Raw genomic sequence first — 25,218 nt, 5'->3', positions numbered from 1 at the left:
GGCTTCTATTCCCGCTTCCTCTACCTTTGGAGTGTTGGATTTACAGACATGCCACAGTGCCAAGTTTATGCAGTGCAGAGGATTGAATCAAGGACTTTGTGTATAGGAGGCAAGCACTCTACCAACTGAGCTACACCCCAGGTTCCTTCTCTCTTTTCAAAAGTCCCTACCTGGCATCTACAGAAGAGCCTTCTCCCAAATGCCCACATCAACAACTTCCCCCATGCTCACACTTTCCCTCCCATTACAGCAAGAAGGGACAGTGGACTCTGTCGTCTCTCTGTCACACAACTACTCTCCTAGCCTCCAGAGGCTTCGGTGGCATGCCAAAACCCAACAAAAGCATCCCTGACCTTTAGGTAGTTTCTACAGGACCTCAAAGCCAGGACTCATCTATCTCTCCTTTCCCTCCCAACCCCACACTTAGTCCTTTATCAGAGCGGGTCTACATCTCCTCTTTCTGCTTTTTCATTCATCCATCCTGAGGCCCCACTGGTTTCTACTTTCTTCTGTTACCTAACCTCTACAGTGGCCTTTCAACCTCCCCCTCTGATTCTCCCTTGGGGCACATGTGATAAGGGTAGTAGCCATGTCTGTCCCCCACTTACTCCCCTGCCCTGACCACTCTGTCTTGTCCATGGTGAGCATACTTCTTCCAGAACAGCATGGTCCTAGCCTGCTCCTGTCCTGTCACCCGATTCCTCCCAGGCACAGATTCCTAAAGCTGTTTCTCGTCCATGCGTTGCTCTTATCCCAGCGTCTTCTTGTCACTCTGCTGTGTCTTGTAGTGTGGTAACTTCCACTAAACACATCGTTCCAAATAGCTCTACAAGACTTGATCATTTTTCTTGAGTAGATCCTGAGTTACCTGGGGTCAAAGGTCATAACTATTTTGTTTGTCGTTACTCCCTTAGCACCTCCACTTTGGTTGGCACACTGGGGCACTCCATAACTACTCATTAACTGAAGGATGGCTGAGCGAGCTAATCTCCATATTCATGGAGCCAAGTGCATAATAAGTCTTCGGTAAATATTTTTGCATTTGACTGAATCGCAGCCAGTTCTCAATAACTAGGAAAGACATGTTATTTACAAAGATGAAGGGGATTGATTAGCTCACCACATAATTGAAGCTGGGGTGTGGGGAAGTCAGTGAATACAATTACTTCCTTGTATATTAAACATTGCCAAGCCAAAGTCAGAATCAAACACCTGACATGCTTAGAATAGAGTAGCTGGGTTAACCGTTAACTAGCAAAGCTTCCGTTCTTCAACCCAGCTCTGTTTACTTTCAGAATAAATTTCTGGAATCAGAAATTCCTTTATTTGCCTCTTATCCACTCACTAAAGCTTGAGGGAGAAGAAGAAAGCAATGAACTTGGTCCATAGCTCAGGTGGCTGTCACGCGCTGGGACGTGTGCATATCTTAATGAGAGCCTCCATCATTCATAAGAAAAGCACCGCTGTGGGTCTCTGCCACCTGCCCTCTAGGAAGCCTAGCTGGCTCTGCAGAGGCACAGCTAGCAAACTACCAGGACTCAGATTCTGAAACCCTACATGGGATTCTTATATTTATCAGAAAAAAACTGAATAAAATGATGTTACTGTTCAGTGGGTGGAGCTGGCTTCTGTCAGATTACTTTTTGATAGAAACCTGGCACATGGAAGAAGGTTTATAAATCTGACTTTGTCATTGGATTTGGAGCCCCATTGTGATCTTACTGCAGGGCAAAAGGGTGGTCATTTATGCCATCAACATAGAAGCCGGGTTACCAAGATTTGAATCCCACTACTCAGCAACTGGCTGATATCAGAGATGTTGCTTAAACCCTGTGCGCCAACCTCCTCTCAGGACTAGGTATGACAAGATACTTACTTTTCTCTACACTGTGTCAAATACCTAACAGAAACAACCTGAGGAGAGTTTAACATTGGTTCACAAAGTGAGAGGGAGCAATCCAGCACTGTGGGGGAAGTGTGGTATCTAGAAAAACAGGAAACAGGAATGAAACTGTAAGCAGGAGCAGACTGTTACCCTCAAGGCTGACCCCCTGTGGCTATGTCCACCAACTAGGCCTTCTGCCCCAAAGATAGTACAGTCTCCCAAAACATCACCACCAGCTGAGGACCAAGTGTTCACACACATGAGCCTGTGGAGGTATGGTAGTTTGCTTTCCGTTGCTATGATGAACACAACCAAAAGCAAGCCAGGGAGAAAAGGATTCATTACAGTCCATCATGAAGGGAAGTCAGAACATAATACTGGAGGCAGGAGCTGATGCAGAAGCCATGGGGTAACATTGCTTACTGGTTTGCTTAGCCTGCTTTCTTATAGAACTCAAGACTACCTACCTAGGGACAGCACCAGCACAGTGGGCTGGACCCCTACAAGGACCCTGGTACTTGCATGTGTTTAGCCAGAATACAGTCATTTTACGTAAGTTACAATGTGTATAAATCAGGAGATTACATACACAGACACACACACACACTCACACACATACACACACACACATACACACACACACACACACACACACACACACACACACTCACTGCTTTCTGACATCATTTAATAAGCAACCACTGCACATCTGATTGACCACATCTTTATCTCTTGGCTCCAGACATCTGCCATTCCTGTTGACCCTACTACTTTCTGATGACAAGTCCAGCCACTCAGGAATGACACAATTTGGAAAAATGTCATCTAAACCTGGCTTGACCCACTGGATCTTTGCAGTGAACTCTTCACAGGTCTAACACCAGCAGGCTCCTCTATCTATCTTCCTGCTCCTCTAGAGATGAGCATCTAGAACCATTAGCTTCCTCAACAGTCCACCACTGTGGGTAAACAATTTCATGTTCTCCAATGTCCTCTGAAGGTGTTCCCTACAGAGGTGAAACCCCACAAGACTCCTTGTCTGCCTACAGTCAGACTCCCTGCAACCCCAGCCTGCCTTCCTCTGCCTTCAGGGGCCCGTAGGACCCCACCTTTGGTGCATCCCTGGCTTCAGGTGTCTCTCCACTCCACCAGCTATGCTCCCTACAGATTGCCTATAGTGAGAAATCAGACTCAACTCTTGCTGGGATGATTGAGTTGGGATGATATCCACTAAAACCCAGGAAAATGTAGAGGAAAGAACATGGCCTTGGAGGTTAACAGGTTTCAATCAAATGGGGCAGAGAGAGTTCTATGTGAGCAAACCTGGGTGATATGCTAAGTTACTTGGAAAGACATGCTGTCAAATTAGTGCCTCTTCTCCTTTTTCTCCCTTTGTCCCTCCCTCCCTTCCTTCCTTCCTTGCTTGCTTCTGTCCTTTCAAGACAGTATCATGTAGCACAGGTTAGCTTCAGATCTAGCGTGGAGTCAAGGATGACCTTGAACTTCTGGTCCTCTGAGTGCACAGATTCTAGGCATGTGTAGCCCCATCCAGTTATGTGGTACTGGAAATGGAACCTGGGGCTTCATGCCCCAACTTCCATTAGACCCAAGGGTCAGTTCTTAAGTAGACGAGGGTGAAAGATAATGGCAGTAAAACTGTAAATTTCAGTTCCAGGCATGGAAGACCTTCACTACGTATCTCAGCCATGATGCATAGTAATGACTGCTTGGGTGTTGACTTTGTCTCTCTGCAAGTCATTGGCTTAGTTCAAAGCCATAGACTTAGGGTCTTTACCCAACCTGGAACTGCTAGATCTCCATGAGGAAGAACCAATCATCTTAGTTCCATACACATATGGTCCATCCAAGGACTTAGCTCACTGGGGTTCTTTAGTTTCATTTATGTTGTTGTGACAAAATACTCTGATTTAAAAAAAAAAATATGAGAGCTAAATGGGTTATCTTAACTCAGAATTCCTGGCTACAGTTCATCACATGAGAGTCAAGTAGGCGGGAACTTGAGATGGCTGGTTATGTGACATTCACAATCAGGAACAGAGAGAAATGGATGCTTGCTTGCTTGCCTGTGTATAGCTTGATTTCTCTACTTTCATACAGTTCTGGACCAGTTTCCTAGGGACTTGTGTCACCCATAGTGTAAGGTATTTAATTAAGTAAGCCAACCCCACACAAACATGCTTATAGGCAAACTCGATCTAGACCAGTGGTTCTCAACCTTCCTAATGCTGTGACCCTTAATACAGTTCTTCATGTTGTGGTGAGGAACTGTATAATTTCCCAACCATACAATTAATTTTGTTGCTATTTCTTCACTGTAATATTGCTACTGTTATGGATCATAATGTAAATATCTGATATGTGACCCCTGTGATGGGGTTGTTAGACCGCAAAAGGGGGTCGAAGGCCACAGCTTGAGACCCACTGATCTAAACAGTCCCTTATTGAAACTCTCTGCCCAGGGGATCTTAGAGGGTGTCACATGGACAGGTAAAGCTGACCCTCACATGGAGAATAAAAAATGTGTCTTTACCAAACATACACAGAGTATTTTTTTTCATGATTCCCTAACAGTCACTTCAACAGCATGCACTCTTAGTTACCAGAAGTTGCCTAGAGCTGTGTAAAGCCAGGATGTCCATGCTATGACTCATAAGTTGTGAAAACACACACATATTGATTTTGTAGGACACTGCAGTGACATTGCTATCTACAAAGTTTATGTCCCAAAACCACACAATTGAGTGACACAAAACAAACAAACAAACAAACAAGCAAGCAAAAAGGAATGCTTTAAGTAGATTTAGAATTTTGTTAGGCTGCACTCATAACTGTCCTGGGCTACATGAAGCATATGGGCTGAAGGTTGGGCATTTCTGGCTTAAAATGAACAGGAGGATGTATTTGCAGTTTCGTATAGGAAAACTGAGCATTCGGGGATGTTAGTATCTGAGGGGTTCCAGGAAATGAGCCCCCAAGCTCACCATGCACACTGCCCTTCATCCATATGCTGGAAGTCACTAGATCCACTCTGGAAACTCTACACACACTCCAGTCCCAGTGGGTCTGTGGATCTGTGGGCTCCGGCACTGAGTACAATGCTCCCTCATCTTTGGCCCTTTCCCATTCATGCCCAGGGCTGAGAAATTCCCCCGCCAAGTCTTCTCCTGGCCATCGTCCATGCTTACTGGCAGGGCTAAGGCAAGAACTCAAAGCTAGGCATTTGGTGCAGACATTCCACGTGGTCCTGCCCTGTTCTCCGCATATGAGAAGCTCGGATTTGCTTCACAGGGCGGCAGCACTGTTTTCCGCCTCATTACAAAGCACTTTGTTTCCTTGTTGATAAATGTATTTAATAACACCCCAAGCCCTTTTTTCTAACACTCTACACTCTTATCAGAAAAAAAGAAGAAGAAAAAACCACTGAATCTGTAAGCATCTGGAAATTTGTATGCCTAATTTGTATGAGTGGAGTATGGTAACAACTTTAGGACATAATTAAGAGCTAGTGGAAATTTCATGATAAGACAAGCTTCCAAGAGCGCTTGAGAACTCAACCATCAATCAGTCCTTCCTCCCCATGGGCCTGATGTCTTTATTTTCTTTCTCGATGCTGTGATAAAATATTATGACACAGACAGCTTCAGGGAGAAGGTTTATTTGGCCCGCAATTCCAGGTTATGGTCTAGCATTGCAGGGGAGTCAAGGCAGCAGGTCACGTGTCATCCACAGCCAAGAGCAGAGAGCAATGGGTTAAGGCTCACCTGCTCAGCTCATTTCCTCTACTCTTACACAACCCAGGGTATAGTCGAGATAACCCCCCCACACAGGCATGTCCACAAGCTAACTTAAGCAGAGACTCCATTCCCGGAGGATTCTAGATTGTGTTACGTCAGCAATTAAAACTACCTTGGTTTGCTTCTTTCCTGGGATCATCTTAACAAATTGTCCCCAAGGAGATTAAAACAACAGGAATTAATTATCCCGCTGCTCAAGAGGTCAAAAGTCCAGAGCCAAAGTGTCAGCAGGCCTGTGCCATTCAGGAAGACTCTGTCATCAGTCCTTGGTACCCTGAATCCTGTCTCTACATCACTCCAGCCCATGCCTTTACTTTCATAGAGCTTCTCCCAATGTGTCTGTTTTCTTCTTAGCCATTTCATTTGAGGCTCACCCTAGATCCAGGCTGCTTTCAACTCAAGATCTTCAATTACACCAACAATGACCTACTTCCAAATCTGGCCCCATCCTCAGGCTCCAGGTGAGTGTGCACTAGGGGGAGAAGAGTTACTTAGCTTGATGCACCCACTAGAGCCCGAGACACAGGAATGGCCAGTGAAGCGAAATCAAGTGAGTGACTGAAAACCCACATTTAAGGTATCTGTTGTTCCACACTGGTGTACGCATCAGCAGCTGCCAGAGTCATAGACAAAAAGTTTTAGAAATAGAATCTGGACCTTCTGCCCTTCAGCCTGGCAGAGTTGAACTAGAGCTTTGATTTCAACACTTGGACAGGAAGTCGTGTGACTATGCCCCCTGAAAAGTCCCAGCTCTCAGGACAATAATTCAGAGGGACGCTCCCCATATACCTAAACCACAGATATTTCTGCCAAGTAACTGTGGACCACCCACCTTGTTTGGAGGAAGAACAGTCCAGGGGTCAGGGCCTAGCAGGACTGAGAATCCCATGACACTTTTTTTGACTCAGTTGCTGAGCAACAGAAGGGCAAGGGTGACAGGCGACAGGGAGGGAAACATCTACTTGCTGCCTTCTAACTGACAACAGCACTGGTCACATGTGCTCAATGCTGAGAGGAAGGTGCTAGGGACGTCAGGTCTGCCTGAGCACGTTGCTCATGAGCAGTGAAAGAAGCGGAGGCAGCGGAGAGGGAGCTCATAGTCTGACGCAGATGCTTAATGCTTTGGTCTGGTCCTCACCAACCAGAAGCAAGCATCCTCCGTTCACTGTCACACATTTGGAGATCCTAAAACACCTGCCTGGTGTCCTTAGAAGAGGTGAAAACTGGAGCACAGACACAGAAGGAGGACCAAGGGAAGACACAGAGATGGTTGCGTTTCTAAGCCACAGGTGTAGCTGGGCTCCTTGAATATACCCTGGACATATGAATGGAATGACAGTCCCCTGCCTGGCACTGTGAGGAGTGGCCTCAGCTCTGACATCAAGACCAAGCACATATCTCCAGGCTCAACCCCTCCTACCCACCAACCTGGGCCTTCGTTTCCATGTGTACGAAATGGAACCATTAACACCACCATTGCAAAGCTGTAGTAAAAAAAAAATGTAGATCTCTAGAAGTCAGTGAGAAAATCACCAGGAAGACCAAAGCCATTGTGTGAATTACGGTCACCGCAGCGGTTGGATGGATGTTAAAACAAATGCATTCGGAGGAGGGGAAACTATTAAAGCATGAAGGAAGTGATGGAGCCTGGGCAAAATAGCACCTTCTGGGGATTCGATCTCCATATCAGGCTCAGAATGTAAAACACACCACTTGAGCGGTCAAAGCTCCATCCACAGTGTGTGATACTCCTCCCACATAACAGCTCGGTGCGTTCTAGCTGCAACTGGGTATGCTCAAGGAGTTAAAACAAACTGTGTGAAAACAAAGCCTTTTTGAAGACGACTTTAGTCATAACACAAACTGCCGAACACATGGCTGGGTTTTGTCAGCTTCTGGGAAGAAGGCATAGCTTGCCAACAAAAGTCTGAAGAAAATGACAATATCTGAGATGAAGCAAAGCCAGACGAAAGTCTCCTGGGGCTCTCAGGCTCCCTGCGGCTGAGCAGCCTTCCGAAGCACACGCTTTCATAAAGTTGCAATGAAAATGGTCCAAGTCTTTCCCTTTTCTGCTCGTGGGAATGGAACATGTTTCTGCCCGGTCCGAATACACTTCTGAAGCCCCACTGGGTGACTTGTGCTTTTCTTGCCTGAGTGGCAGAAATGACACAGCCTGACAGCCTTTCCTAGGTACTGATTTTTTTTTCCATCTTCCCACCAGGGAGAACATGGGGACATCACCCCAGGTCCTCAAGGCTAAAACTCTGGTTACAAAAACAGGCATGCAGAACACCTGTGGATTCAAAATTCTATGGTAGGAAGAATTGAGTCAGTCGGAAGCACAGAATGGCCCCCGTGGGCGGGAGTAGGGTGATAATAGGCAAGAGGCTGAGCAGCAGCAGTGTGCAGAGTTGAGGCCCAAACCCAATTCACAGTCCTTGCTTTTTCTGCTCACCTGTCTGTAAATGCCACACTACGCAAATGGGGACAAAAACTTACTGTGATAGAGCACCCACCTGCATCAAATGGGGGACAGATGCCTAGGAAGGACCAGTGCCCAGTACAAATTAAGGCCCAGCCTCCTGTAGAAGAAAATGGTGAATGAGAGCCAATGAGGAGCTATGTGAGCAGTGATAAGCAGGGGAGGAGTTCACCGTCTCCAGGACAGAGAGCTCCACTGGATATGCTGACATGTCAAAGCAAGTGGCCTCAGGGACAAGAAGAGACAATGAAGCCACTGCCTGGGCTAGAAGAGGGGAGAGCATGCATGCAATCTCTGTTCAGGTAACAGTTCATACACAGGCCCTGGGCAGGATCAGGGATCTGATGAGCACTTTAGTGAGTGGTACAGCCAACCCCACTAACTACATAAGCACAGGGACCTCTATAAACCATCTGTGCTGACAAATATAATAACATAGGATAAATGGATAAAGTTCCTACAAATGTGCAACCTACCAAGACTGAATCATGAAGAAGCAGCCAACATGGACATGCCAATATCAAGCAGGAAGATTCAATTAGTAAGGGGGGAAAAAAGCCTTCCCCACTGAAAAGCCTGGGGCCAGGCAGCCTCACAGGAAAATTCAACTCAACAGAGAAGAGCTGTCAATCCTTCTCAAACTCTTGCAAAAAATGTCAACCCTTCTCTTGCAAAAGAACTCAGAGGTAGGAACCCTTAGATCCATTTCACGGAGGCAAGCATTGTCCTGACACCGAATCCAGACACAGATGACAAGGAACGAAAAACCAAAGCTCTTCTCCTGGAGGAAGATACTGCAAAGGCCCTCAGGCAGGTGTCAACAGCAAATCAACAGCACACTGAAAGGAACCCATGGGGAAGACTCTGGACATGCAAATCTCCCCACCACATGCCACACAAACAGATGAAAGGCGGCAACTGCAGGCTTGTCTAAACACATCAAAACCATGTGAGTGTCCTCTTCTAGAATCCTCTTTGAAGACTTCCCATCCTTTAGTTCTGTCTGCACATGGTCCTCTAGAATAGAAGCCTTAAGCTCTGTCACCTTGAAGGGAAGGATTCCAGACAGGGCTTGGTTTATACTGTGAAATACTGAGGCGCATCGCCCTAAGCTTGCCTAGAGCTTGTCAAACTGCTTTTAAAAATCACTCAGCAAAAAAGCCTGTGAGTGGAAACACAGTGCAGGAATCACACTCTGCTTCAAAAAGTAAGTACAGGTGAATGAAAAAGAAAAATCAATCAATAAATGGATAAAATCCTACATGTCTTTATTATACAAGCTCTTGACAAAATGATACAGTTCAGCATAATAAGAATCATTTCTGATACAGTAATGCCAGCTTCACAGTCAAGAATGGAAAACTGAGAACTTCCCCTGTAAGACCAGGGCCTGACAAGCTGGCTCACTGTCTACACTGCTGCTTAGAGTGCCTGGTATGCGACCAAGGGCAATTAGGCAAGGAAAAGGAAGAAAAGACTTTTTCAAGTTGGGCATGAAGTCCTAAGTCTGCAGTCCAGAACTCATGAAGCCAAAACAGGAAGATTGTCATGAACTCAAAGATAGCCTTCACAACAGTGTGCCAGGCCTACCAAGGCAGTACAATAATACCCATGCTGAGAGAGAGAGAGAGAGAGAGAGAGAGAGAGAGAGAGAGAGAGAGAGACTAATCTTAAAGAATTAATCTCTACAAATGACCTAATCTTATTTATAGATTCTTAAACACTATTCTTCAAAATCCTACAAAATAATAAATGGGTTGGATAAATAGGCACAATAAAAGATCAACATCTCACGTGCTTCCAGTGATGTGATGTGAAAAGAAAATAGCCTTGTTCGTAACAGCATCAAAATGAGTAAAATATTTAGTAAACATTTGCCAAAGAGATGAAAACTGCATACTAGCATGAGAAATAGAGAGGAAATAAGGTAGGTTACTGGGAACCCAGCTTCATGGGCTCTGAGAACAAAGGCGGCTAAAATGCCCAGACCACCCAAAAGGCTGTACACAATCGATGTCACCACTATCCAAATTCCAAAGGCATTTTTTTTGGAACTAGGAATAAGACTGGAATTCATATAGAACCAGATAAAGATCTCATGGAGCATAAGCAACTCAATAAAATGAACAGAGTTGAGGGCAACGCACTGCTGGGATCTGCATGGGGAGTGTCTCCTCAGGCTCAACTGTTTAAGCATTGGTCCCCAAATAGGCGCATGGTTTTGGAAGGCTGAGGAATATATTGGAGATGGCTTCTAATGGGTGGATCTAGGCTTATAAGCTTATAAATACACAGCTCCTCCACATACTTGAGACTTCCTCAAGAGGAGGCTCTTAGAACGCATGCTCAGGTAGGAGTTGGAACTGACCTGGGCTTTGAACCAATACGTTGAACACTGATGACAATGTAAGACTCTGGGAGCAATGGGGAGTCCCAAGGAGCAGGAAACATCCCTGTCACAATCACACTTGTGCACAGCAAAGCCAATCAGGAACGGCAGGGACTCACTATAGAGCGACAGCCGTGAAGACTTCCCCAAACCTTACATTTTCCAATCATCAAAACACTGGATTCACTGCTATTCCTGCGATGGTTGAGAAGTCTCTCGGAATGTCTTGATGGCTGTGTGCTGTGCATGCCACAGCCTTCCACAAAGGACACTCTGTCGGGCTTGGATCCTTATGTTGAGTGGGGGTGGCCAGTGGCGGTGTACAAGGGCAGTCTCCAATCTGTGACATGCACATCATACAACTGCCCCTATCGAATAATGAGGCCACACTGCTCCCCACTGTCTGAGGATTGGCATGTTCTATAGAGATGGCCACTTAGATCTCCACTGTTCTGCTTGTATAGGGAGACAAAAGGTAATTGCTTCAAAGATTTGAACAGTGCAAAAGTTAGTTTTCTGTCTGTGCTGCTCACTCCTTCCTAAAGCGAGTCTGGCATTTGATAAAATGGTGGGAAAGTGTCAGACACATCTTCTGTGGATCTATGTGACACATTCACCTGAAGCTCATTTTTGTCATGAGCTTTCTGTACTGGAGACACCAGAAGGCATGAGGCAGGCACCATCCCTGCCTTTCGGGACCCTCACATCTAGCTCACACATACTAGGACTCAAACTTGTCATTTGTAAGAAAAGTACCCAGTGTACTGGAAGGAGGGAGGTTGTATGCTCAATTTTTTTAACCAATATATTTTATTAACAACTTAGTGACCGAGCATACGTCACTTATAACCTGACTAACCAAAACAATAGGAAATGAGGATTAATGGACACAATAATAACAAAACCGTAAGGATATCAGTTCCGAGGAATGATTCTCCTGGCACAATCAGCAGGATTTCTTCTGCTGGAACCTAGCGTAACCAGAAACCAGAACCTCAGCAGGAGCTGGAGCCCCGAAGTCTTCCCTTGAGCAGTTCTCTCTAGGAGCGTCTCAAAGTGCAGCGATGAACAGCCAAAAGTCTCCACAAAAGCCCTGCCTCCAGTTCTGGGCTCATTTCTATATCTCCTCCCAGAGTCTGTTCACGGGATCTTTTCAGCTGGCAACAATCAAGCTCCCTCACGAGGTGGTTGCTCTTCTAGTGAATTAACTTCACCTGTTCTCTCACAAGACCATTCCAATCCCACACTTGGGATCCTAAAAAACAGGTTTATCTCTCCTTCAGGAGGTCTCATGGGGAGGACCACGGCTGAGGCCAGGAGGCTCCTTGGAGAAGTGAACTTTAAACTGAGATGGCAGGATGTGCAGGAGTTTGGCCATTCCAGGAGAACGGCTACGTCAGGAGCGTGGGAGGCTGTCTAGGGAGGGTCTGAGAGGTAATCCTCGGCACAGCCAACAGAAAACTCAGGCCTTGAGATGGGAGTGGGTGTGGGCATTCAGCAGTGGCCACCCTGAAGAGAACAGTGTCAGGGAGAGAAAGCACTAAACAGGTAAGAAAGGGTCTGACTACAGTGAGGACATAGAGGAAAATGATGTCCTTTATCTAGAAGAAAAGAGGTACGAGAAGGATCAGTGTGAATGGAGAAAAAGGGGAAGAAGAAAGAGAGAGATAAAGATAAGACGGAGAAAGGAGAGAGAGGGAAGGCACAAACACTTGGGGTGGTATGATCAATTTCTCCCCTTAACAAGCTTATCCGTCGTCAGCCTGACTGCTATTCGGTGTAACAAATGCACCTCAGCTCTTGGTAGCTTGTAACAATAGCGATTTGCTTTTTCATTTGTAGCATGTGTGCACACAGACCAGGCAGCTTGCTGCATTTGCTCAAGTGCCTTGGGCTGGAGGAGCTGTGGTAGCAAACTATTCTGGGTGCGTAGCTAATAGACAAATCATCGATACAGAGGCTGGGGTGTACAAGGGCAAGGCTCACTTAGCCTTTGGCTCTCACTATCTTCTGACTTTCTCTCACGATGGAAGGGGTGGGGTATCTTTCTGAGACCTTCTGTAGGGACACAATCCCATCTGTGAGGGGTCCCCCTCCTGACCTCTTCACCTCACAAAGGTCCATGTTCTAACACCACCACAGTGGTTTCAGAATCTGATGGAGGGATGGGCCACTGTGTTAGTGTCTGCTTTGCTGCTGTGATAAAAAATGTCTGACAAAACATTTGCAGGAGTTACTCTGCCTCACAGTCCACTGTGGTGGGGAAGGCGTGGAGGCAGGAGCATGAGACAGCTGGTCCCACGACATCTGCAGTCAGGAGGCAGGGGCAGATGAGCTAGGATCCTCAACATGGTTTCCTCTTTTTTTATAATCCAGATCCAAGCCCATAGGAGGGTGTACCCATAAGCTTCCTACTTGTTGAGCCTACTCTAAATAAACCCTCATGGCAAACCCACAGGCTTCTCTTCTAGATGATTCAAGGTCTTGTCATGTGACTGTCAGTACTAACTACCATGGATGTAAACATCTGGACCACAGCATGCAGAGACAGTCTGGTGAAGCTACACCTCACCTATGTGTTCTGCTCCCATTATTATCAAACATCTCTCTCATCAGACAGTGGGACATTTTTCTGTTCATCCTCCACCCGTAGTGCCTAGCACAATGCAGACATTCATGGATGCCTGTGAAATAAATGCATTCTGCTGATTTCTATAAGTCACATTCATGTGCTGGCGCCTAAAGCCAGCCTCGTTCTGCCCTTCTTGCTCCTGGACCACGCCTGTGTTTGTGAACCCAGCCATGATTCTTGACAGATTGCTTTCTTGGATGACTTTTGTGGTTTTTTTTTTTTAATATGTCAAGTTGACTGGGACCCAGGATGCCCAGATACGTGGTCAACAGTATTCCAGATGCAGTTCTCAGGGTACTTGAGGGGGAAATGCCATTTGCGTAAATCAGCTGGGAGAAGCAGCCAGCCCTCTCCAGCATGGGTGGGCCCCATCCTGTGCATGGAAGGGCTACATAGAACTGAGCTGCTGACCCTCCTGTTCCAACTGTTGTCATTCTTTGAGCTCAGCCACCAGCTGCCTGTGGGCCAGGACCCCCGAGGCCTTTTAGTCTGAACTCTTGCCGTTGGCTCTCCTCAGCCTGTCAAGTGGGGTTCTGGAAACTTCACAGGCCTGTAGCCATGTGAGTCAGTCCTTTATAACAAAACTCTTTGTTGCATGCACCCCATTGGCTCCCTCTCTCTCTCTCTCTGGAAAATTCTAATGGCATCTCTCTGCAGACACTGTCGTTTCATCACCTTCCTCCAGTCTGTTCTTCTGTCACAACTGCAGCACCTGGATGTCTCTTTTCACTGGCAGAAGGAAGCTGCTGTGTGATGGCGATCAAGTGAAAAAGATAGAGACTGGTGTGCTCTGGAGGCAGCCTGTATCCGGAGGCCGGTGGGCATGAGTGGGTAGCATCCTGGGTCCTTGTAGCACAAGGCGGAAGGATTCTGAAGTGTGGCCTCCACTGTTCTTCAAATCCCGCGGTGCTTTGTGCTCCCACGGTGACCTGCATGAAGACTCGGCCTAGAGTGGCTGCTTCTTCCTGCTTGCCTCGTTTCCCCTCCACACAAGTGTTCCAAGACCACGTTCGAAAGGCACTGCTTACCTCTGGCTCTTTCTTGAGTCCACCTCTGAGACACTTCCACCCAAGGTGTTCGTACATAATGTGAAGACTTTTCAGAGAGCTAAACTGTCCTCTGAGCCTTCTAGAAAGATGATGAAGACGTGACTAAAACATCAATGATGGCAGAGAGATTGGAATGTCACGGGTTCCAGAACCTAATTACAGTTTACCTTGGGCTAACCTTAGCTTCTTAAATAGCCATTCCTTGCTTACCTCTGTGTCTGACTCAACATCCTGTGACTAACAGATAAAACCTCTTAGAATGTCTTAAGAAAACCCTAGCTTCTGCCAACCAGTAAGCTAATAGTGGCACCAAGCAGCACCTGAAGCCCCACCCCCACCCCCCACCCCCGCTTGGCTTTAACCTGCCTTTTTAATATCCCACCAGTGTATCCATTCCATTACTTTCTTTTTTTTTCTTTTTTTTCTCCTTTATTAATTTATTCTTGTTACATCTCAATGGTTATCCCATCCCTTGTATCCTCCCATTCTTCCCTCCCTCCCATTTTCCCCTTATTCCCCTCCCCTAAGACTGTTCCTGAGGGGGATTACCTCCCCCTGTATTTGTTCATAGGGTATCAAGTCTCTTCTTGGTAACCTGCTGTCCTTCCTCTGAGTGCCACCAGGTCTCCCCCTCCAGGGGACATGGTCAAAGGTGAGGCACCAGAGTATGTGAGAAAGTAATATCCCACTCTCCACTCTACTGTGGAGAGTGTTCTGTCCATTGGCTAGATCTGGGTAGGGGTTTAAGGTCCATTACTTTAAAAACTTCATCAAATTCTTACCACATTGCATCATGGGATTTGGGATAACCTAAACCTTTGTCCGAGGGCCATCTTCACTCATATTTAGCTGTGAAATCAATTGTCTTCTTTACAATCATAGCACCCTGGGTTCTTGCCTCCTGGCATGCATTCTACAGTTGTTACTGCATTTGTTCTGGTAGTGCTAGCTTCTGTCTATCCGTAACAAGGTCACTCGTCTCCCTTCGTCCTCTGTGCCCCCGCTCAGAGTCAGTTGGGTGAATAATAGTAGAGTAGCCGACTGTGGACACAGCCCTCTCCTTCCTTGTATTAGCTCCCTCATTAGGAAAGTGAGACCACAGCGCCAGAAAAGTGGCTTCTGGCTTTCTGATCTGAGAGTCTGAGATGCCAGGGCTGGCAGGTAAGAAGGGACACAACGTTAGTACATGACAAGGCTCTGGATGTGAATGCGGCTCCGGTCAGCTTTAATTGGACAGGGATGCCAGGACAGCACAGCTATTAGGAAGAGAAAAATCAGAGACAGGAGCAGCCTCCTTCACGGGGCCTTCGGTGGCTGCTAATGGGATGTAGCCTGGTGCAGCTCCACCAGGTGTGTACATGGAAATGGCCTTTAAAGGCTCCCGTTCTTGAGACTAATGAGTGTTCCACACTTATACATAACTGTCCTTCCCCAATTCTTGTTTTAGTTACTCTCCTGGGTTTCCTCTGAGTTTCTACTTATGATTCCAGCAAGCAGCAAATCAGCTTCCTTTGTGAAGTCAACAGGACCCTCCCCGCCCCCCACGTTGGCAGATGACCCTGAAGCCCAGGGCGTGTGAAGATATACAATGCATCAGGAGCTAGAGTGCCCACCCTGCAGCTCACTTCACCAGCATCTTAATAATCCTTGAAGTTGTTTAATACCAGTTTTCAACTTAGCAGGGTCCTCGAATTATCACACAGGCTTTGGGCATCCCTGGGAGGAGTTATATAGATCAGGATGAGGCAGAGAAGATCCATTCCAGATGTGGGTACCACCTTGTACTGAACTAAAGGGAGAAAGGCAGTGAGCACCAGCGATCATCCCCTGCTTCATGCTGACATGACCGCCGCCCCCTGCATGATGAGTTAATTGCACTTGAACTGTAAATGGAAACACATCATGCTTTCCTCATGCTGCTTTTGTCTCAGCTATGAGAAAAGGGACCAACGGAGTCCTGTGTCTATCAGGAAGTTTCAGATAGAATTAACCACACTGCCACAAATGATCTTCAGGCCCAGAAGGTCTGGTGTGAGCTGGGACTGCACGTGCTCTTCAGAGGACAGAAAAGAAGAGCTTTGAAACAGTCCTGGCACAGAAGTCATGGGACTCTAGAGAAACCCCTTTGAGCTCGCCAAGCAAGGCTGAGCATACGCACGGGACGTGAGTAAACCCACTCCGAATGCATGTCTCAAAGCTCACAGGCACATAAAAACACAGGGTTAGGAGACATATGTGACTTGTTGCAGCCTCCAGCTCGAAGCACCCTGAGTCCTAAGTGTGTGTGCAGTGTGCCCAGGCCCTAGGATGCTATGTATGTAGGGGACTGCAAGGAACAGTGTAGGTGACCCCTGAAAATCAGTCACAAAGGAAGACGGGCTTTAGCATGTCAGTCACACAAAGTTGCAAAGAGGAACAAAATAAATGATAAGTAATTCAGGTCACTGTCATATTTGGGAGCAGGTGTATAAAGGAGGGATGACAGTCCTGTCCGTGGTGAGGTAATCAGTGCTCACACAGGTATGTCCCCTTGCAAAGACACCACGAGCTGGGTACCAGTGATCTGTACAGTTCTGTACAGATCTGTAGTTGTGACACTTCAAGAAAGTGTCAATAGAAGAGAAGAGACAGAAAGACATCACTAAAGAAGTTTGGAATTTGCAAGGAGGCCAGTTTCTCCCAAAGTCAAAGAGGGGAGGGAAAGAACTGAGTCTTCTTTCTCCCCCACTGGAATGAGCTAAGCCTTGAGGAAGCCATGCAGAGGAGGAAACAATTCATATTCTCTCTCTCTCTCTCTCTCTCTCTCTCTCTCTCTCTCTCTCTCTCTCTCTCTCTCCTCTGTCTCTGTCTCTGTCTCTGCCTCTGTCTCTCTCTCTCTCTGTCTCTCTCTCTGTCTCTGTCTCTGTCTCTCTGTCTCTCTCTCTCTCTCTCTCTCTCTCTCTCTCTCTCTCTGTGTGTGTGTGTGTGTGTGTGTGTGTATGTGTCTCTCTCTCTCTCTGTCTGTCTCTCTCTCTCTGTGTGTGTGTGTCTCTCTGCCTCTGTCTCTGTCCACTGTCTCTGTCTCTGTCTCTGTCTCTGTCTCTCTCTCTCTCTCTCTCTCTCTCTCTCTCTCTCTCTCTCTCTCTCTCTCTCTGTGTGTGTGTGTGTGTGTGTGTGTGTGTGTGTCTGTCTGTCTGTCTGTCTGTCTCTCTCTGTCTCTCTCTGTCTCTCTGTCTCTCTGTCTCTCAGTAAATCCAACAGGAGAGATGGGAAATGTTAGTTGTACCATTCAGTAGTTCTTTGGTTTATATCTGACTAAGATAACAGCTAGTGCTGGGTGAGAAGATACCCAGATAGAGGGTGGATGAATGGTGTTAGAAAGAGTGGGGACATGTTGTCACTACCTGGACCACTCATTGACCGAGCATCACTAGATATCTAGCCAAACACTGAATCCAATGCACAGCCCACCAATGCAGAATCCACCCTGCAAGTTACTCAATTTAAGTACAACCTATATTGAACATATTACTGAAGACATACAAAGGCCAGGGGAACAAAGTTGATGTAGTAAAATCCAGTATATGTAACACTTTTCAAGAAAAACTGATTACTTTCACAGTAAATAATATGAAAATGTTTCTTTTAGATTTATTTACCTCATGTGTCTGAATGTCTGACCTAAATGTGTATCTGAGTGCCACATGTGTGCCTGGTACCTGGGGAGGTCATAAGAGGATACTGGATTCCCTGATGTTTGGAGATGTGAGTGGTTGTGATCCACCATGTGGGTGCTGGAAACTAAACCCAAGTCCTCTGCCAGGGCAGCCAATGCTCTCAACCTCTGTGCCATCTCTCCAGCCACCAAAAGTGGTTTTTAAAAGAGAAACAGCATTTAGCAAAAGCAATGAAAATTAAAAGACCCAGCATCTAAGGTGTGATGTAATTTCAATCAGCAATCGATAGGAGAGACATATTTCAGGCAGTAGAAGAAATGGGTAGCATTAAGTAATCAGTTGTATCAAGACAGAAAAAAGCCTCTATTTCATTCCATACCCAAATTTCTATTCCAGGAAGATGGGGATATTAGGTGGCTGGCAAAACCATATGTTGTAGAGGATAGTAGGTGCTAACAAACAAACAAACAAACAAACAAACAACCTTACAGGCTATGACAAGAGCCAAGCCAAAGCTTTAAACAAACACTATCTCCAGCTTCATGGTTTTAGAAGCAATCAGCTGAAGGTGGGAGGCAGAGATACCCTCTACTGTTAATTAAATTCAGCCTATTGAAAAGAAGGGGGAAGGACAGGAATAGACCAGGCTTTTGTCTTCTGAGCATCTTCACCATCTTAGAGGAAGCAAAGCAACAAGAGAGGTAAGAGTGACCCACTCACTGAGACAGCAGTAGAAGAGTGGAACGTACCACAGGGGGTAGAAGATGTGGGTGTCACAAAGCCACAGGCTCTAGGGTGATGCTTGAGTTCAGAGAGAGCCCCTTGTGTGTCAGTGAGAATGAGCTCCACTCTGTAGAAAAGCTGGCCAGGAGGGCGTGAACAGGAAGTCACAGCAAGATATCTAAACCAATTAATCTGATTAAAAAAGAATTCAACACCGATGGCCATGAGAAGTGCCAAATAAAACTGCTCTGGACTCTCACTACAAAGTGAGTGAGCCAAGGCACATGCCCCAGTCTACTAGCTGCCACGACACAGCCTGATGATGAAAGATAAGTCCCTGCACAAATGTGTATCATGATGAGAATTAAAAATGATGGTCATATTGACAGTGGAAATCAACCAAGGAAACTACATGCAACAACATGGATGGACATTGCAGATAATGCTGGGGACAGAAAGCTGTACACAAATATACATTTGCTATTGTGCTTATGTGATGCTCAGAGACAGGTAAAGCTGTTATTCTAGGGGCAAAGTGGTGCATGCCTTTAATCCCTCAGGAGCACTCAGGAGGCAGAGACGAATGGATCTCTGTGAGCTCCAGGCCAGCCTGGTCTACATAGTGAGTTTTAGGACAGCCAAAGCTGCATAGTGAATGCCTGTCTCAAATAAACCAAAAACAAAACCTGACCTACAGTCCAATAATTCACAAATAGAATTGCATTGGATGAAAAAACACAACTCAGGGTCACGACAACTCTTGGTTGCAGCTAATGTTGTTGGCTAATGGCTAAACATGAATAAGTTGACTTTCTGAAAACATATCAATGCCATACAGGTACCCTGTGCACTTTTGTGTGTGTGCTCTTTTAATTGAAATTAGCAGTCATCTCTACTTTTTACAACCCCCTTGGCAAGCTGGAAAATCTGTGGAGTCAGAGCATCCATAATGTGCAAACTTCAGAAGCACTGTGGTGAGGAATGGAGTACGGATAAGGTGTCTTCTGTTACTTGCTCTGCCTAATACCCCAAGCCATTGCGTAAAATGGGCCAAGAAACAAAACAGAACAGAACAAAACAAAACTGAAGAGATCTTTGCCTTTGAGAAACCTTGATGGGCAGTCAGCAGTTCAAGAGTCTCAGCCTTAAAAACAGTAGAAGATGCAACTCAAAGAACGTATCGTGAGGTCTAAGACTGGCTAGGAGCAATACTTTTGCACAGACTCTGAGTTTGGTTTCCAGCACCCATAGGTGGGGCATTGACAACTGTCTATAACTCCAAATCCAAGGCACCCAACGCCCTCCTCTGGCCTCTGCATGTTCTACACTTATATGTGCATACACATATTTTAAAAAGCAAATCTTTAAAAACATATATTGTGAGATACTATTTTGTCATACCGGTGGTAGCAGGTGCTGCCTAGGTGTGGGCAGAAGGCCACTAGCCAGACTTGCAAGGGCTGATGCAATGGCCCTCCTGGGGAGTAACTCACTGATGGCTCCTCATTTCTAAGAGGTGTAAACCCAGCTATCCTACCACTTCTCAGTGAGTGTCCTTTGGTACTTGCCTCGCATAGGCTCCTATGATGTACATTAGGAAACCCAAATGAGGGTGTTCACATCCCTCATCAGCAGGAGAACGAGTCAATAAATCACGGTGTAATCAGAGGAAACGCTTCAGAGCAGCCCTGCTGACTGAGCCACATCCTGAGTGTAAACATGAAAAATGGTAGCAAGGGAGAAAAAAAAGAAGATGCAGAATGATTTAGCTCCACCATGATAGGGTTTAAAAATAGGACATGCTCCTGGAATTACATAACGTTAAGCAAAAGACTGAGTCCCCGTGACATGAACACCGGAATTGGAATTAGCTCATACTCCTCAGCGTGCTTTGCATGGGCCAGCCTGTCTGATGCTCAGGGCGCCCCTGATAAGTGGAAATAATGATGTGCATTTTATAGGTGAGGAAACAGAGCCATGGTGATGTGGAGTAATTTCCCTGAGGTGGCTCGGTCAGCAAAGGGCAGGTGTCTCTAGTCTGTATCTGAAATGCCCCCTACAGGCTCAAACATTTGAGTGTTTGGTCACCGAGCAGTCACACTATTTAGAAAGGAGGGGCCTAGCTACAGGAAAGGGATTCCTTGAGGGCGAACCTTCTCATGTTCTGGTCTCCACTTCCTGTTGTACAGAGATGCCAGGGAGTGAAGAGGCTCATGGCCAGTGAAGAGTCTGTCTGCGCCCCCCCCCCCCCATGCCTTCTGCACCCTCAAACCATGAGCAACCCTGTATTTCATTGGAAGACGAGGCTAACCCAGGCAGACACTGAGCAAACGGGTTTGGGCGAGTGACCGACAAGTGGGAGAACTCAGGCCTGTCTTCTTCCTGCCTCCAGCCCCCATGTTGCGTTTACTCCAAGATGCCTTCTCCTCAGAAGAGCGTGCTCCAGAGAATGTAAATCGGCAATCTTGTCTGACAGAAATCTGGGTTTCGGTTTCATTGTCGGATGGCCCGCTATTCAGTCTTGGAGAGTGGAAATGCAAATTAAAGAGCTGTTTTGGTTTTTTTTTTTTTTTAAATCTTTCAGAAGCCTAAGTCATTATAGTCATAATTAGGGTACAAGATGGAATAATATTCCCATTGTATCAAGTTAAAGATAAAGGGAGAGTAATTTCTATCATTCCATCCTTGAAAAACAGACAGTATTTCTAACAAACTCCTGTGTCGGTGGCCATCATAATTGCCCAGCCCCTCATTGCGAGCCAAATGGCTGCTCTTCTGGCATTGACAAAAGGAGCAATTTCAGTTTTTCTTTGTTTTTCTGCTTCTTCTCCTTTGCTTCCTCCATTCTCTCATTCCTTGTCTCTCTCTTTCAGGAGAGCAACTGCAGTGCATAAGTGCCGGAATTGGAACACCAGCTATGGTGCCACAAGCCAGTGCAAATGTTCCTGGGCAGATGTGAGCTGTGCCCCACCCAGTACTTCTGTCATGCTGCACCTTAGGTGAGCTGAGGCCTGTCCCCTGCACCGATACTCCCTACAACACCTGCTCTGCCTATTCAGGCCAGATCCCTCCCACGGACGCTTGCTATAGTCATGTCATCTTCACTATGGTGTCAAGAACCCGGGATTGCTGACTCTGCTGGCCTGGCTACTTCTCAGCTATGTGGCCACAGCAACTCACTCAACCTCTCTGTCACTTCAGAGGTGACAAATGGAGGCCCTATGCTTGACCTGCTTGGTAAGTTTCTTTAAAGAAGTGAGTTGGGCATGGGCTTTTAGAGCCTAACATTTCATGTAAGTATCCAGATTTCTGATGACAGAAAAACAGTCATCTGGTCATTCCCACCACCGGTCCCACAGGGCCTGAAACAGCTGGTAGTGGCTACCCACTCTGTCTAAAGGAACCCGAGTGATAGAAACCCAGGAGTTCAGGAGTGGAAGGGACTAACCCTTTATGGTTGTGACCACTATCCCCATGCAGCGAAGATGGGTACCCCACACACTATTTTAGCAGCAACTCATCCATCCCTCTCATAGTCACTGTGTTTCCTGGTCTTCCCCTTTGCCTAGAACATTCTCCTGTGCAGCTTTACTCTGAAATCCTACCCATACTTGGAGGCCATATTCACGTAACACTTCTACCACAAGCCTCTCTCAGCATCTCTATCCCCAACCGAAGCCACGTTCCTCAGCTGACACCCTCCAAGCAACAGATATAACCTTGTCCCAGCACTTTCAAAGTCAGCCTTTATGCCACTTAATTGTAAACACACACACACACACACACACACACACACACACACACACACGTGCATGCATGCACACGCATGCACACACACATCACACAAACCCACACAAAAACATACACACAACAGTTCACTGAGTAAAGACCTTAATTCATTAATGTTCCTCAAAGGGACACACTCTTTCTAGAGTGGACAAGAACAGTGCCCCTACCTGGCCTGATGCCCACATTCTGTGTCTTGGAAGCCAAGGATGCAATGTTAATGAAAACGGAGTGTGGTGGTTTGAATAGAAATGGCTCCCAAAGACTCATGTGTTTGAATGTTTGCCCATAGGGAGTGGCACTACTAGGAGCTGTGGCCTTATTGCAAGAGGTGTGGCCTTATTGAAGGAAGTGTGTCACCATGAGGGTCAGCTTTGAGGTCTCATATGCTGAATGCCCAGTGTGGCTCACAGTCTCCTGCTGCCAGTGGATCAAGATGTAGAACTCTCAGCTCCTTCTCCAGCACCATGTCTGCCTGCACGCTGCCATGTTTCCCACCATGATGATAATGGACTAAACTTCTGACTCTGTAATCCAGGCCCAATTAAATGGTTTCCTTTATGATAGTTGCTGTGGTCATGGTGTCTGACAGGGGTCCAGGGGTATTACAGGACTGTGCATCAGAAGGAGGGGATAAAGAAGACTCCACCAGCCTCTGCTGGCTTTGAAGAGCCTAAGAACCAAAGGATGAATGCAGCCTCCAGAAACAGGGAAGGGAAGGAACTGTGGCCCACAGCCTCCAGAAGGAAGTGGCCATGCTGTCACCTTCAGTTACCCTGATAGAGGTCACTGCGGACCTTTGACCTTCAGAGCTGAATACATAACGGTGGCCTCAGAATACCAGAAGTGACTGACGCACACCATCCCACACTGAGTCACTGGGCACACAAACACTCTCCGGTTTGGAAACTGGCCTGTGACAGGGAGGGAAACTGAAAGTAAGAAGCCATGGGGCTCCAGAGCCTGACCCACCATCTGGTAGCTGTGGTGACTTTAAGATGGTTTATATTGAAGGAGCGTAGCTTCCTCACATGTAAATGGAGCCAGAAGCACCAGTTTTCAGGGCTGCCGAGAAGCTACTGGCACACTCACACATGTGGCTGCTAGACTCCCTTTGTATGGGAAACTCTCAGGAGAGCATTTTTACCCACTTGCTGTACTGGCAATGGGTTTTGTAACCAGGGAAATTGTTTGGATTCTAGGCCATATGAGGCCCTGGGTGCACACTCAGCCCTAGCATCTTCTGTTGCACATGTAAATGATACTGGCAGACCCTCGTTGCCTCATCCTCTCCTGCCCCTCTGTGAACGTGACTCCCTACTCCAAGTCACATGCTCCCCCAACTCCGTTATGGCTTTCCGCACAGCACTCTGCAGGGTGGCCTCTCAACTCCTGTTGCCAAGGACAGAGCCTGTTTGCTTACTTCTTGCACCTGGGAAGACTTAGGGACTTGATTTGGCTATACACTGGGTTGGGAGTACTGATATCAGGACTAAGCTGAGGCCCCAAGAGGGTCTCTGACTGTCTTAGTCAGTGTTCCATTGCTGTGAAGAGACACCATGACCATGGCAACACTTATAAAGGAAAGCATTTAATTGGAACTGGCTTACAGTTTAGAGGTTTAGTCCATTATCATCATGGTGGGAAGTAAGTGGCATGCAGGCAGAGATGACACTGGAGAAGAATCTGCATCTGGAGAGTTCTGCATCTGGATCCACAGGCAGCAGGCAGAGAGAGACACATGGCCTGGCTTAAACATTTGGAACCCCAAAGCCTACCCCCTTGTGATACACTTCTCCCCAAGGCCACACCTACTCCAACAAGACCACACCCCTTAATCCTTGTCAAGTAGCACCCCTCCCTAATGACCAACCACTCAAGTATATTAGCCTATGGGAACCATTGCTGTTGAAATCAATACAGTCGCCAAGCATGGGCTAGCCATTTGTGTATGTTTGCTTTGGACATCTGTGCCTTTGGGGTCACGCTCAAAATATATTTAACCGTACCAGTGGCTTTGAAGCAACTCCCTTGTGCTTTATTTTTGTAGCATCATGGCTTAGGGGATTACAACTAAGTGTTCAGCTTGAGTTGACCTTTGTATATATAAGACTCAGGCATTTACCTCTGTTCCTCTGCATGTAGATGCATGATTGTCCCTATGTCATTTATTGAAGATAGCATCCTTTCTAAAAAAGCATGTTCTTGGTGCCTTTGTTGTAGACCAGGTGACATGGAACAAGAGAGGGTTCAGCCTATCCAATGCTGTCCTAGGCCAGCCAGCATCTGCTGACTGCCCTCCACCATACAGCACACCACAGAGTGATGTCTCTAAGACCTAAGCTGAGCCTGCATGAGCAGGTTGTCCAGCTGCATTTTAAGCCTCTGGGCTTGGATGTTTTGTTACAGCAGCAATAGCTTACTAGTACATGACACTCCCTATTTATTTAATGACTGGGAAACTATCTAAACTGCAAATTACCATGACCAAGCTCATTTTGAATGTTAGATTTAAATCCTTCATAAAGTACAGTGCCAGTTAACATCCTTCACAGAAACAGAAAAGCAATTTAAAACTCACATCTAAGCACAAATGACTCCAAATCATGAAAGCAATCCTGAAAAAAAAAGGGGGGGCTCAAACCTGGAGGCAATAATTACCTGAGTTTAAAACATTCTACAATGCTCTATTGACCAAACAGCATGGCGCCAGCATAAACATCAACACAGAACAGGCCAAAGAACAGAGTGAAGAAACCAGAAATAAATGACTATGTTGGCAATGACTTGCAACAAAGGCA

General features: G+C 46.4%; 1 protein-coding gene across 4 annotated transcripts in view; it reads right to left on the bottom strand.

Moving 5' to 3' along the window:
- Positions 1–25,218, bottom strand: part of STK32B (serine/threonine kinase 32B) — a 239,854-nt gene that overhangs the window by 179,079 nt on the left and 35,557 nt on the right. The window contains exon 1 of one of the 4 annotated variants that reach the window (XM_084799205.1): positions 651–763. The exons of the other annotated variants lie outside the window; for them this stretch is intronic. The gene's annotated coding sequence lies outside the window, so the exon portion shown is untranslated. Of the gene's footprint in view, positions 1–650; positions 764–25,218 lie in introns of those variants that run through there. 4 annotated transcript variants of the gene reach the window in all.

This window comes from Acomys minous, assembly GCF_964271855.1.
Source record: "Acomys minous genome assembly, chromosome: 10".
Classification (NCBI taxonomy): Eukaryota; Metazoa; Chordata; class Mammalia; order Rodentia; family Muridae; genus Acomys; species Acomys minous.
This window is presented reverse-complemented; position numbering and strand designations above follow the sequence as displayed.